Here is a 14,207-nt window from a genome sequence, read left to right on the forward strand (position 1 = left end):
TCCTGCCCTCCCTTTAAGCAGCCCAGGTGGGGAAAGTGATCTGGATGCAGGAAGCCCTGACATTGCTCCTCATTACCGTGTCTCTCCCCGCCCCCCCCCCAAAAAAATCTAGGGGTGCTCAGAGGAGCAGCATTTGAGGGGGGAGCAAGCTGCAATGCCAGCTGCTCCATGCATCCAAGTCCTTTTCCCCACATGGGTGCAGGAGGGGGGAAGGGGTTGGGGTGCAGGAGGGGAGTGCAGGGGTTAGAGGAGCGGGAGAGGGGGGAGGGGTTAGGGGTGAAGGAGGGGATTGCAGGGGTTGGGATGAAGGGGGGTAAATAGATTCCTTTTGAAAATAAGATTTCATCTCTTAAATCTTTAGGTGCAGCAGCACCTAAATACCCTTAAAAAGCTTGACCTAGGTCCCTGTTAATTTGTAAAGTTCTCTCTTCTTACATTAATTATTATTGGCGTTGTTATTGCTGTTATTAAATAATTATTTCATGCCCAAATTTGCTAGGCACAGAGAAGACATGGTCCCTGCCCAAACAACATACAATCAAAAATTAGATAAAACAAAGGAGACAAAACATAGTAACTGTCAGGGTAATAGACAGAGGGATAAATGTCATAAGAACACATGGTTGCTTAGACTGGTGCACATGCTTCTAATGAAGCAGTTTGCTCCAGCTGAGCACAGCTAGTTTTTACATAAATATGCCTGGATGCCAAGTCAATCTCTGCAATGAGCAAAGACTCTCTCTGCACTCAAGAAATGTTAATCCTCTCTCTTGGACCTGCTAACCACTGACAGGTTTTGTATCCCCCTGGGAATTACCCTAGCATTATTAAATCCTAATCACAAAATATTACATCTACCACAAAAATATAATAATTCCTAAATCTTAAACAGGAAACCAGTTTCCTGGGGCAGCCCCCAAGGGCCTGTTCTTGATTGACCGTCCAGTCATGTCATCTCAGCCCAGTTGGGCTGAGGTGTTGGGGGGTCATGACTAAGTGGGCAAAGATAGCTTCCAGACTGGTTCTCTTCAGCCACCTGGACTATTGGTAGGGTCACTCAGGTGTTTGCAGCCCCTTTTCCTTCTTGGGCTTGTAGCTGAAGATTACTTCTACTGCCATCATGTTCAGAATACGGTACACAGGAGGCTGGGAGCCCCCCAGCCTTCACTATGTTTGGCTCCATTTTGTCATTTCCTACACATAAGTGTCTATTTTTAAGGATTTATGGCAATAATTGTAATGACTAGTTATTGCTGTATTTGTTATGACTTTATGCGTGCTTCTTGCCAGTGCACGTAGAATATAGGAAGTGGAGTGGGAGATTCACCTTCTAAAACTGTGCACACAGTTGGGAGAAATAAAATGTCATCAGCAGGGCTAAGCTTGTTGATCTACATGGACGACATGGTATTCTTCTGCAGTGGCTCAGTTTTGGAACAAGAACAGGCAATGGGGCAGAAGACACACTTGTTTTGTATCTTGTGCAGGAAGTGTGTTTGGCTTGATGTGAAATTAATAGATTCTGGAGGGGTTTAAGCTGGATTAATATCTAAAAAAATAATGATATCAACACCCTGCTGAGTACGTTAGCTGGAAATCAGTTAAGGTGTTATATGATGTCACCAGTACCCCAAAAGTTTCAGCCTTGCCTTTTCCACCTATCCCATTTCCTGTACCCTTCATTGTGATGCATACATAGCAATACAGATTAAATTAACCATGACTACTGCAAATTCTTTTGTATGAATAGAACAAAAAGCCGGTATTACAGCATTTGCTTCGACTTGTTAGTGATGAAGATGTTGTCAAGAACTATTTCTTGTGACACTGCCTCATATAATGTTACATTTTGTGTAGTAAAGGTAGAATAAATAAAATGAGAACAACCTGCAAACCTAGGTACCTAAAGCTGCCCACTCCCCTACTTTTATTTAGGCACTAAAGTAAGTGTGCTGATTTTCGGAAGTATGGAGCACCTAAAATTCCTGTTGAAGAAGAAACTGCTCAGTACCTCTGTAAATCAGGCCATTTTGGCCTGAATTCATAACTCTTAAAATGACTGTTAATAGACCTTTTATGTTCACTTCAAATCCACTGAGAATTCTTACTGGCTTGGGTGTTGGTAAAGGGGTAATTTATTTTTCATGTCCCTTCACGTCTTTGGCTTCTCTGCTCAGACTGCTAATATTGGTGCAAATTAGTGCCTCGATAATGGTTTTCTGATGGGTATTCCTGTCCTCTGGGAACTGGATAAAGACCACTAACTCATTTTGCATAGGCCATTTATTAGATGTCCTAGATTTTCAAGAATGCTCCTAAACCCCTTTGGCATTTTTAAAACTCTCCCTCCGGATTAACATAACTTTCTGTCAGTAGCAACATGGGATAGGTCTGAAGCACTGACAGTCTCCCTTTATCTCCTGGCCATCCAGACTCTGAAGAAATGTCTCTGTTTATCGCAGTTATGAACAAAAACTGATATATCTCGTGGGACACTATTCCGATATTATTTTGCATAATTTAAATATGTGCTTCAACATATTGATCTCTTGTCTAACTTCAGCATACATGATACAGACCTCTTAATAAAACTGCTTATCTTGTGGACCCGGTGATGAGTTACATCTGAGGCTGAAAGAAATTTTTCTTAGTCATCTTTTTCTTAGCATTGGAGGCTGCCGCCTAGGAAGCGGTGGAGAAGGGCCTGGCGGAGGGGGTGGGGTGTTCATCCCCCTGGAGCTGCTAGAGGACCTGGGTGTCCGCCTAGTCCTGACCTCCGTCCCTCCTTTTCTACCCAATGCCGCTCTGTTACCTGCTCTCTCCAACCTGGGGAAACCCGTCTCTGTCATCAGCCCTCTCCCGTTGGGCTGCAAGGACCCCACCCTCCGTCATGTCCTCTCGTTCCACAGGCAAGTGCAGCTTCTACCTTCGCCAGTGGCATGTGATGGAGAAGCGCTCGAGGGGTCCTTCCTAGTCCCTTACCAGGGAGCCCGTTACTGGGTCTACTGCTCTACAGGAGAGGCCCGGAGCTACCTCTGCCAATCAGCGGGGCATGTCCGAAGAGACTGCCCCTTGGCCGGGCGGGGAGGGGCACCCGAGACCCCCAAGACCCGGCAGGACATTGGCTCCGTTGTTGCCGACGCCCAGTACCTGAAACCACCTCTCCTCCTGCTCAAGCCACTGCTACTCCGGCCCGGGCCCAAAGGTCACCTCCCCTACAATGCCCAGATGAGTGAGGGAGCCCCGCCCCCACTGCTAACAATCTGGCAGAGCCTATGGAGGAGGGTGCAGCAAAGATACTACTGGGCATGGGAGAGGGCCCGCCCCAAGGGGAACCCTCCCTCCCTCATGTTGCCTCACCATTACTCCCCCGAGCCCCTGAGCCATCGCCTCTGCCCCCCAACACGACCCCTGCTAACCAGCCCCCAGATGATGCTATGGAGGGCTGGACCCTAGTCCAAGGGAAGCAAGGCAAGTGGAAGGCTCGAGCTCCACTTCACCCATCTGTTGCGGAGGCCCTCCGGAAGACCAGGAAGGAGGGCACTGACACTGAGCCTTCCGCTCTGCCCACGAGTGAGATCCATCTGCCGGTGTCAGGTGGGGAAGACACGATAGCCCTGGAAGGTAGGATCTCCCCTCCATAGGAGACCCTCCCCTCCGAGACGCCTGAGGAAGCCCCTTCTGCCCGGACATCACCCGAAACCCCCGCTAACCCCAAGGCGACCGTCGAGGCGGGCACCAGAGGGGAGACCCCTGGGGTGGCGGAAGGCGACCTCTCCTCCATGTATGAGGAGATCGAGGCCCTAGGTCTGACCCCGGTCACCCAAAGAGAGGATGACCTTCTGCCAGCTGGCCTCGATCTGGGCAACCTCACTCCAGCCCCCCTTTCCCCATGCTCCCTCCCCCTAACCACCTTCCCGGGTGGGGACCCTACAGAAGGTAGTCCACCACCTGATGCCATGGCTGCCAAATCCACCACAGAGCCTGCGCCTGGCATCACTGGGAGCCCCCTCCCCACCCCCTTAACCCTCAAATCTGATCGGGAGGCGTCACCTTTCAGCTGCTTGCCTCCCAAAGCCCAGAACCTCGCCTCTGCCTCTGCCCCTGCCCCTACCCTTACCCCTGTCCCTGCCCAATCCACCTCCTCCTGTAATGCTATTGCCACCCCTGGGGTTATTTCTTTCCCTTTTCTTGCGGATCCACCCCAAGGAGCAGCCTTTGCATTTTCCTGCCGCGACCCATTAGGAGTCGCAATCTTCCCTCCGCCACCCCCTTTTACTGCAAGGCTTGAGACAGACCCAATAACTTTAGCCTGTCAGACACCCCGTCGGTGGTCCGCACCCTACCTGTCCGCCTCAGTGGACCATGAGGCTGCACCAAGGGCCCCGCCAGGGAACAACCGAGAAATCTCAACCCCACACCCCCATGAGCTGCAAAAACCATTGCGGGAGTTTTTAGAAGATACCATGGCTCCTGCAACAAGGTATAGCTAGCTCTCCAGCGATGGGGGGGACTTTGACCAAATCCTCCAGGCCACAAGGGCTCTCATAAGGGAGGGACAGGAAGGCAAGGTGCTGCGGCCTACGGGCGGGTCCGCAGCTTCTGTGATCATTTACTCATTTACGGGACGGGTCACGGATTGTTGCGCGACCTGCTGGGGGCCACAAATACCCCCACCAACAAGGAACCCCCGGCTCCCCCAGCCCTCCTCATGACGCCTCTCATTATCACAACTTTGAATACCTGGCACTGTAGGATGGCTCTCTGCAGGTCCCAGGTGCTCTCTTTCCTTCGGGGTACTCTGTGGTTTTCCTGCAGGAGACCCATACGGATCCGACCGCCGAGGACAGGTGGCAGCTGGAGTGGGGGGACGGGGTCTACTTTAGCCATTTCACGGTTCGACAGGCTGGAGTGGCAACCCTGTTCTCCCCCGATACTACGGCCCGAGGTACTAGGGGTCACTGAGACCGTGCTGGGCCACCTGCTACATCTCCGGGTCTGTACGGAGGGGCTCATGATCAACCTCGTTAACATCTATGCCCCGACAACAAGCCCGAAGTGGCCGCAATTCTATCAGCAGGTGTCCGCCTTCCTCAGCACTCTAGATTCTCACGAGTGCCTAGTCCTGGGAGGGGACTTTAACACCACCCTCGAGGAGCAGGACCGCTCTGGGGCTGAGCTGAACCCGGCCACCGCGAACATTCTCCGAGAAATAGTCGAACATCACTCCCTAGTGGACGTATGGCGTGACCACCACCCGGATGACACTTCCACATTCACCTTTGTCCAGGTGGAGGCTCATCAGTCACATCACTCCCGGTTGGACCGTGTTTATTTATCACGTTTCCATCTTTCACGAGCTCACTCCTCCAACATTCGGCCAGCCCCATTCTCCGACCATAATCTAACCACCATAACAGCCTCCCTCTGTGCAGAGAGGCCGGGACCAGCCTATTGGCATTTTAACAACAGCCTGTTGGAAGATGAGGGCTTCGTGACGTCTTTCCGGGAGTTCTGGCTGGCCTGGCAAGAGCAGTGGCGTGCCTTTCCCTCGACGCGGCGATGGTGGGATCTAGAGAAGGTGCGCGCCAAGCTCTTCTGCCATGATTACACTCGGGGCACCAGCCGACGGAGAAATGAGGCGATAGAGCAGTTGGAACGGGAGGTCTTAGAGATGGAGAGGCGCCTGGCCATCAACCCCGAGGACCCGTCCCTCTGCGGAGCGTGCCGGGAGAAGCGGGAGGAGCTCCGGGCCCTCGAGGACCACCGGGCCAGAGGTGCCTTCGTTTGGTCCCGCATCCGCCTCCTTCGGGAGATGGACCGCGGCTCCCGCTTCTTCTATGCCCTGGAGAAAATGAGGGGGGCCAAGAAACACGTCACCTGCCTTCTTGCGGAAGACGGCACCCCCCTCACGGACCCGGAGGAGATGTGTGGGAGGGCCCGTGACTTCTACACAAGCCTTTTCTCCCCGGATCCGACCGATCCTGGCGCTTGTGGGGTGCTCCCCACGGTCAGTGTGGGCGACTGAGACCGACTAGAGCTGCCTCTCACCCTGGCCGAGTTCTCGGAAGCCCTCCGTTGCATGCCCACCAATAAATCTCCGGGCATGGACAGGCTGACCGTGGAGTTTTACTGCGCGTTCTGGGACATCCTTGGCCCAAGACCTAGTCACCATCTGGGCTGAGTCCTTGCAGAGCGGGGTCCTCCCTCTGTCGTGCAGATGAGCAGTGCTCGCCTTGCTGCCGAAGAAGGGGGACCTCCGCAATCTACGAAACTGGCGTCCCGTCTCACTCCTTAGCACGGATTACAAAATCGTAGCGAAAGCAATCTCGCTGTGGCTAGGGTCCGTGATGGCGGACGTGATCAACCCAGACCAGACCTATACTGTCCCGGGTCGCAGCATTTTTGACAACCTATTTCTAGTCCGAGACCTTTTGGAACTCGGGCGGAGAGATGGTCTGTTGTTCGCCCTCCTGTCTCTTGATCAGGAGAAGGCGTTCGATAGAGTGGACCATGGGTACCTCCTGGGCACTCTGCATGCATTTGGATTCGGACCTCAGTTTGTGAGTTTTCTCCGGGTGCTGTACGCTTTCGCGGAGTGTCTGGTTAGGCTCAACTGGACCCTGACCGAACCGGTCAGCTTCGGGCGAGGAGTATGGCAGGGGTGCCCCCTCTCGGGCCAGCTGTACGCTCTGGCAATCGAGCCTTTCCTCTGTCTCCTCCAAAGGAGGTTGACAGGGTTGGCGCTGTGGGGGCTGAGCCTGCGGCTGGTCCTGTCGGCGTATGCCAATGACGTGCTCCTCTTGGTCCAGGACCCGGGCGACTTGGCGCGAGTGGAGGCTTGCCAGGCCATCTATTCAGCAGCCTCCTCCGCCGAGTCAACTGGGTCAAGAGCTCTGGCTTGGTGGTAGGGGACTGGCGGCAGGTGAGCTCCCTCCCACCCGCGCTTCAGACCATCCGGTGGAGTGCAGGTCCGCTGCTCTACCTAGGCATTTACCTTTCTGCCACGCACCCATCTCCGCTGGAGAACAGGAAAAATTTAGAAGGTGGGGTGATAGAGCGGCTCCAGAAATGGAAGAGACTACTCCGATGTCTCTCCCTCCGAGGGAGAGCACTGGTGCTTAGCCAACTAATCCTGTCCACGCTCTGGTACCGGCTCAACACCCTGGTCCTGGCCCCGGGTTTCCTGACCAACCTCCAGACATCGATTCTGGAGTTCTTTTGGTCAGGAATGCACTGGGCCCCTGTTGGGGTTCTTCATCTACCCCTGAAGGAAGGAGGGCAGGGCCTGAAGTGTCTGCACACTCAGGTCCATGTCTTCCACCTCCAGGCCCTGCAGAGACTCCTCTATAGTACAGGTAGTTCAACGTGGAGCATACTGGCACACACCTTCCTGCGCCGCTTCCAAGGGCTCCAATATGACCGGCAGCTCTTTTATCTCTGTCCAAGAGATTTTTCACGAGACCTCTCTGGGCTGCCGGTCTTCTACCAGGACCTCCTCCGGACCTGGAAACTGTTTTCAACAACCATGTCCACGGCGGCCACCGTGGGAGCAGATCTCCTCACAGAGCCCCTGCTACACAACCCCCAGCTCCGTGTGCAGGTGGCGGAGTCCCGCTCAGTGCACCAGAGTTTGGTCCTGGCAGAAGTCACAAGAGTCGGAGACCTCCTGGACTACGACCGGGGAGTCTGGCTTGATCCCCTAACTCTCACTCAGTGCATGGGGCTCTCCAGACCTTGTACCCCCTGGCGCGTACTTCAGGAGGTGAAGGCCGCTTTGACGCCCGCTGCTTGGGCTTATCTCAACCGAGCCCTGTGTGAGGGCGCACCCCGCCCACCCTCTACCCCAGGCCCACCAAACCTTTCAATGGGCTCCTACCCCGTGGATCCCAACAAACCCCTCACCCTTTCACTGCGAGCCAGCTGCATGAACTGCAGCTGGTCAGCTTCCAAACCGCGCTAAGGAAACATCTATACACACTCACGCTTCACACCCTTCACGCCCTCACCCTGGTGTCCTGCCCCGATACAAAGTGGCGGGACCTCCTGCCACCTTTGGAGGGTGAGCAGCCCCAGTGGGCCAGCCTGTATTCCACCTTGGTCCCGAGGCCCATCGGGGACATCAGTTGGCGGCTCCTTCATGGAGCTGTGAGCACGGGCATGTTTTTGACGTGGTTCACCCCCATTCCAGATACTTGCCCTTTTTGCAACGTGAGGGAAACCCTGGCACACATATATTTAGAGTGTGCCAGGCTGCAGCCCCTTTTTCGGCTCCTCACGAATATTTTATTACACTTTTGGCTGCACTTTTCCCCTCGCCTTTTCATTTACACACTCCCCATCCATGGCCCCACAAAGTCGCGGGATCTCCTGGTTAACCCCCTCCTAGCCCTAGCTAAAACAGCCATCTATAAAACCAGAGAGAGGAGGTTGGCCGATGAAGCTTCCTGCGACTGTAGGGCTGTTTTCCGATCCTCAGTACATTCACGTATCCAGGCGGAGTTCCTCTGAGTGGCGTCCACCGACTCCCTTGATGTCTTCGAGGAGCAGTGGGCGCTGTCCGAGGTTCTCTGCTCAGTGACCCTGTCCGGTTCCCTCCGTCTGACCCTTTGATTGAGGGGAAGAGCGAGAGACCCCAGCCTCAGCCATTGCCGCTGTGGATACCATCATCACCACCACCTAGGAGTCCATCGCCCCCTCCCCCACAAATTGCCCACCCTGCAGCCTTGCCCATCTTGTTGGGCATTCTCAGGAGAGGAATAGTTGGTGACACTGGGCGTGGCACTAGGTAACTCGAGGGAGTGGAAGACCATGAGTGTCGAGAAAGCCCCCTTGCTCTAGGCCACCAGGTAACTCAGGAGTGTGGAAGATCATGAGTGTAGAGGAAGACCCCCGCTCTGGGCCCAGGCAAGCCTGAACACTTGTCTCCCCTGAAGGCTGCTGTGTTATACATTGCGTTTGCTTTTGGTTTGTTGCATAGTTTTGTTTTATTTTTTTTGGTGATTTTTTGTAAGTGTGTTATGCAAATAAAATTTTCTCCTGCTTCAAAAAAAAAAAATTACTCTCCTATAGCCATCTGGCCTGACCCTGTCACAATATATTTTTTCTTTATCACACTTTTTAGGAGATCTTAACAATTGTGAGGCTCAAGAGGAATTAATTCATCTGGGCTTTTACCTGGTCAACAGCTGCCAAAAAATATATAATTTGGAGCATTCTCAGAACATCTGAATTGCAATAGTTAAAGATGGGGAACACCTACTCTCCATTTTCCTGCAATAACAATATGAACCCTGTGTTGTATTACATCTAGGGAACTTTGAGTGGAAATATGGATCATCTTATAAGCTCTATGTAAATAATAATTTGGAGTGCACATGTAAAGGATGCTAGCTTGTCTCCTGCCATGAAAAGCTGTAACCAGTTTATGTTAAGGGCGAGACTATCTGGGTTTTCCCTAAACCCATTGACTCTTTTAACGGGCATCTCCTTCTCTTCATATAACTTCATCTTCTCTTTTAGCACATAACTCTCCTTTATATTTGACATGGATATTGTGCCAGGTTTTCTTCCTTATTTGGTGATGTTTATGCAACGTTGTATATGTACAAACCAAAAAAAAAAATTCTTCCTGAAATCCTGAACTTCCTTATCGAAAGACAACTCAGATTAAATAGTCAGTGAAGAAGTTTACCCCTCTCTTGTCTGTCCCTCCTTTATATGATGGGGCAAATCCAGGGCACCTTGCATTTTTCCACCAATGCCACAGTATTAATAAAATGTTCAGGAACTTAAAAATATTATTATGGACCATTGGCCTGATCCTATAGTCATAGAAGCTCCCATTGATTTCTATAGCATGAAATCAAGCTGGGTGTGTTTAGGGAGAGGTATTTCTGGCCTCATTTCTCCTAGTTAATCTTCAGATGTATTTTACCTTGTAGCATAACAAATGATTAATTTTATTCTGGGCATAAAATAAGTTACTTATAAATATAAAATAATTGTTATTTTAAGAATTATTAAGTTATTTTAAGGGTTAGGAAAAAAAGTCATATTTGGAGTTGTGACATACTTGGTTAAAGGCAACCTTCAATTTATGTCCCTTACAAACAGAGTAAAAAAGGCAGGGCGTACGTAATAGATAAAGTACTTGCGCAAGCAGGGCCCTCCACGATCACAGCTACTGTTACTCTTGATTGATGCCAGCCATGATCTTTTAAGGACCAGTGTATGGGAAATGTGCTGTTTCTGGAAAATTAAGAACGTTCAGTGTGATCCTAATTACTGTGAGTTCTTACATAAGGGATCAGTGTGATCTCCCTGTGATCAAATGGATAGTGTCTTATATGTCATTATCCTTTGTCTTCCTTCATCTTCTTGTCCCTCTTATTTTGTTGTTGGTTTGGTTTGGTTTGCTGCATAGTGGATCATTGTCTCAGTTCATATGCACCTGAAAAAAATTTGCAATTCGAGTTTAGTGATGACGTAGTATTTGAATATCAGGACCAATAATGGAAGATTATGGCATTTCTGACCTCCACATGTGCCTCTGACCCTCCTCCCTTTGACCTTTCAGGATCATAAATACTGGACAATGGTATAGAATTATAGTCATCCCTATAACTAAAGACAAAACTTTATATGAGGATTATTCCCCTCTGTGGAAAAGTTTGAGTGAAGTATCAGTAAAAATTGCTTTTTGAAGTATTTTCCCTCATTAGTTTGTAGTAGTAGTTGTAGTAATTTGTCTCATTTTATTTAATCACAGGTGGTGTATATGAGCTGGCCTACCTAGTCCTTTTAGATGCAGAAGGCAACTGTGTCTAGGATATGTGTTGCTTGGATAAAAGTGATTTGTATTCCAATCATAGTGTCAACTTAGACTTGCCAGAGAAATGGAAACTACCACATTCAGAATTTAATAGTCAGTCCTGCCATCTATCCCTTGTAGATAGAAACCCAGATAGATCTGATGAACCTCTGTTCTTTTATCATTTCAGGCCAGTTGGGGAAAACAGAATAGTAAAAATCACAATGAAAATACATAGCCATGTATATTTTAACATCATAGAGATGATTTGGTGTAAGCTGTGAAGCAAAAGGGCCTAGTAGAGGGCATTAAATCAAAAAAGAATGAACACACAGACACACACGATAGTTGTCTAGGAACATTGTTGTTGTTTTTTGTAAAATCTTCACTCCCATAAGAAGCTGCTGTTCATAATTAGCTTGTGAAGATCACACTATGAAAAGGAGAGGAAGAGCACTTGCTGATGATGTAAGCATTCCCCTTTCGGGGCTGGTGGCAGAGGTAATGCAAAGTAAAATATTGAGATATTGTCAAGTTTCTCAGGACGCCCTAAAGAGTGAGATGTTCTTGCACCAGACTTGGAGTATGGGGGCACCTCTCCTTTCCATATAACCAAATTTGTGATAATGATGTTGTCATAAATATAAAGGGAAGGGTAAACCCCTTTGAAATCCCTCCTGGCCAGGGGAAAGCTCCTCTCACCTGTAAAGGGTTAAGAAACTAAAGGTAACCTCGCTGGCACCTGACCAAAATGACCAATGAGGAGACAAGATACTTTCAAAAGCTGGGAGGAGGGAGAGAAACAAAAGGGTCTGTCTGTCTGTCTATATGCTGGTTTTCTGCCGGGGATAGACCAGGAATGGAGTCTTAGAACTTTTAGTAAGTAATCTAGCTAGGCATGTGTTAGATTATGATTTCTTTAAATGGCTGAGAAAAGAATTGTGCTGAATAGAATAACTATTTCTGTCTGTGTATCTTTTTTGTAACTTAAGGTTTTGCCTAGAGGGGTTCTCTATGTTTTTGAATCTAATTACCCTGTAAGCTATCTACCATCCTGATTTTACAGGGGGGATTTCTTTATTTCTATTTACTTCTATTTTTATTAAAAGTCTTCTTGTAAGAAAACTGAATGCTTTTTTCATTGTTCTCAGATCCAAGGGTTTGGGTCTGTGGTCACCTATGCAAATTGGTGAGGCTTTTTATCCAACATTTCCCAGGAAAGGGGGGTGCAAGTGTTGGGAGGATTGTTCATTGTTCTTAAGATCCAAGGGTCTGGGTCTGTAGTCACCTAGGCAAATTGGTGAGGCTTTTTACCAAACCTTGTTCAGGAAGTGGGGTGCAAGGTTTTGGGAAGTATTTTGCGGGGAAAGACGCGTCCAAACAGCTCTTCCCCAGTAACCAGTATTAGTTTGGTGGTGGTAGCGGCCAATCCAAGGACAACGGGTGGAATATTTTGTACCTTGGGGAAGTTTTGACCTAAGCTGGTAAAGATAAACTTAGGAGGTTTTTCATGCAGGTCCCCACATCTGTACCCTAGAGTTCAGAGTGGGGGAGGAACCTTGACATGGTGGCATAGTGGTGGGATTAACCTGAAATCATTTTGAGATCCAGTTGAGATTTTTTGAACTAGAAATACAGATTTTAAAAAGGAAATTTTTTTTCCTTTGGAAAGAAAGTCCAGAAAGCAGCTGAAACTGAAAGCAGCTTGTTTTTTCTCTGCTTTGTGGCCAAGCAGAGACAAAAGGGGATTATCTTTGTGAATTGCAGGTTTTCTTTGCCTGGAGGCAGGGTACTTAACTCCTGCAGGGAAATTCACAGTCTTCCAACCCAGAGGTTTTTTTTTTCTTTTCTTCCTAAAAGTAAATAGGGGGTGTGTGTTCTACCCATTTGCTTTTTCTTTGGGCTGGGTAAGCAGGTTTCCAAGTAGTTGGAGGTTTTTTGCTTTAATTTGGGCCCAGAGCAGAGACAAGGGAATTGTCTTTTTCTGTAGGCTGACAATCACTATCAGAGAATAGGTATTCTATTCCAGCACAGCAAAATTTTACAGCCAAGTTTTGTTTGTTTATTTCTAAACCTCGGGTGTAAAGTTAGTTAAAAACAGAGAGGTTAGAATGACAAAATCCGCAGCTCGACTACAGCTGGAATTAGCCAAATTTCAGGCAGAGGAAAAACAAAGGGAACATGAAAGACAGATAGAACTCATGCGGCTGGAGAAGGAGGTACAGGAGGCTGCCTACAAGAGGAAAATGGAGGCAAGGAAGCATGTGGAGGAGGAGAAGGAAAAAGAGAGGAAGCATGTGGAGGAGGTGGAGGGGATAAAGGCCCAGCAGAATATACCAACAAACCCTAGCAATCCTTCTCCAGGTACCACTTCCCATCCCAGAAAGTTCCCCACCTACAAGGCAGGTGATGATACTGAGGCCTTCTTAGAAAACTTCGAAAGGGCCTGCCTTGGGTACAACATCTCTACTGACCAATACATGGTAGAGCTGAGGCCGCAGCTCAGTGGACCCTTAGCTGAGGTGGCAGCTGAAATGCCTAAAGAACACATGAACAAGTATGAACTGTTTAAATCCAAGGCGAGAGTCAGAATGGGGATAACACCCGAGCAGTCTCGTCGGAGGTTCAGAGCCCTAAGGTGGAAACCATACGTGTCATTTACCCGACATGCCTACCACATTGTGAAACATTGGGATGCCTGGATATCAGGAGCAAGTGTTGAATCTCCAGTAAATTTGCCCTTCCTAATGCAAATGGAACAATTCTTAGAGGGTGTTCCTGAGGAAATAGAAAGATACATCCTAGACAGGAAGCCCAAAACTGTAATCGAGGCAGGAGAGATTGGAGCCAGATGGGTGGAGGTGGCAGAGAAGAAGAAAACTGGTCGCAGTTGGAGCGGAGACCAGAAGGGACAACCCCAGACCCCACCCTATTACCGGGGGCCGCCCAAAGCCCCACCTACCTCCCAAAGAACCCTCCAGACCCCTTATCGTCCCACCACCCCGTTCTCCAGCAACCCTCCTTGCCCCAGTGACCCGTCAGCTGGACAATGTTTTAAATGTAACGAGCTGGGGCATGTAAAGGCCAACTGCCCCAAGAACCCCAACAGATTACAGTTCATTGCACCGGAATCACACCAGAGGTCCACAGGCCCAGATACCTCCCAGATACCCTTGGAGCGGAGGGAAACTGTGAGTGTGGGCGGGAAGAAGGTCACCGCGTGGAGGGACACCGGAGCACAAGTGTCAGCTATCCATGCTTCCTTAGTGGACCCCAATTTAATCAACCGAGAGATCCAAGTGACGATTCAACCCTTCAAGTCCAACTCTTTCAATTTGCCTACAGCCAAGTTGCCTGTCCAGTACAAGGGCTGGTCAGGAATGTGGACTTTTGC

Source organism: Lepidochelys kempii, chromosome 5 (assembly GCF_965140285.1).
Source record: "Lepidochelys kempii isolate rLepKem1 chromosome 5, rLepKem1.hap1, whole genome shotgun sequence".
Lineage (NCBI taxonomy): Eukaryota > Metazoa > Chordata > Testudines > Cheloniidae > Lepidochelys > Lepidochelys kempii.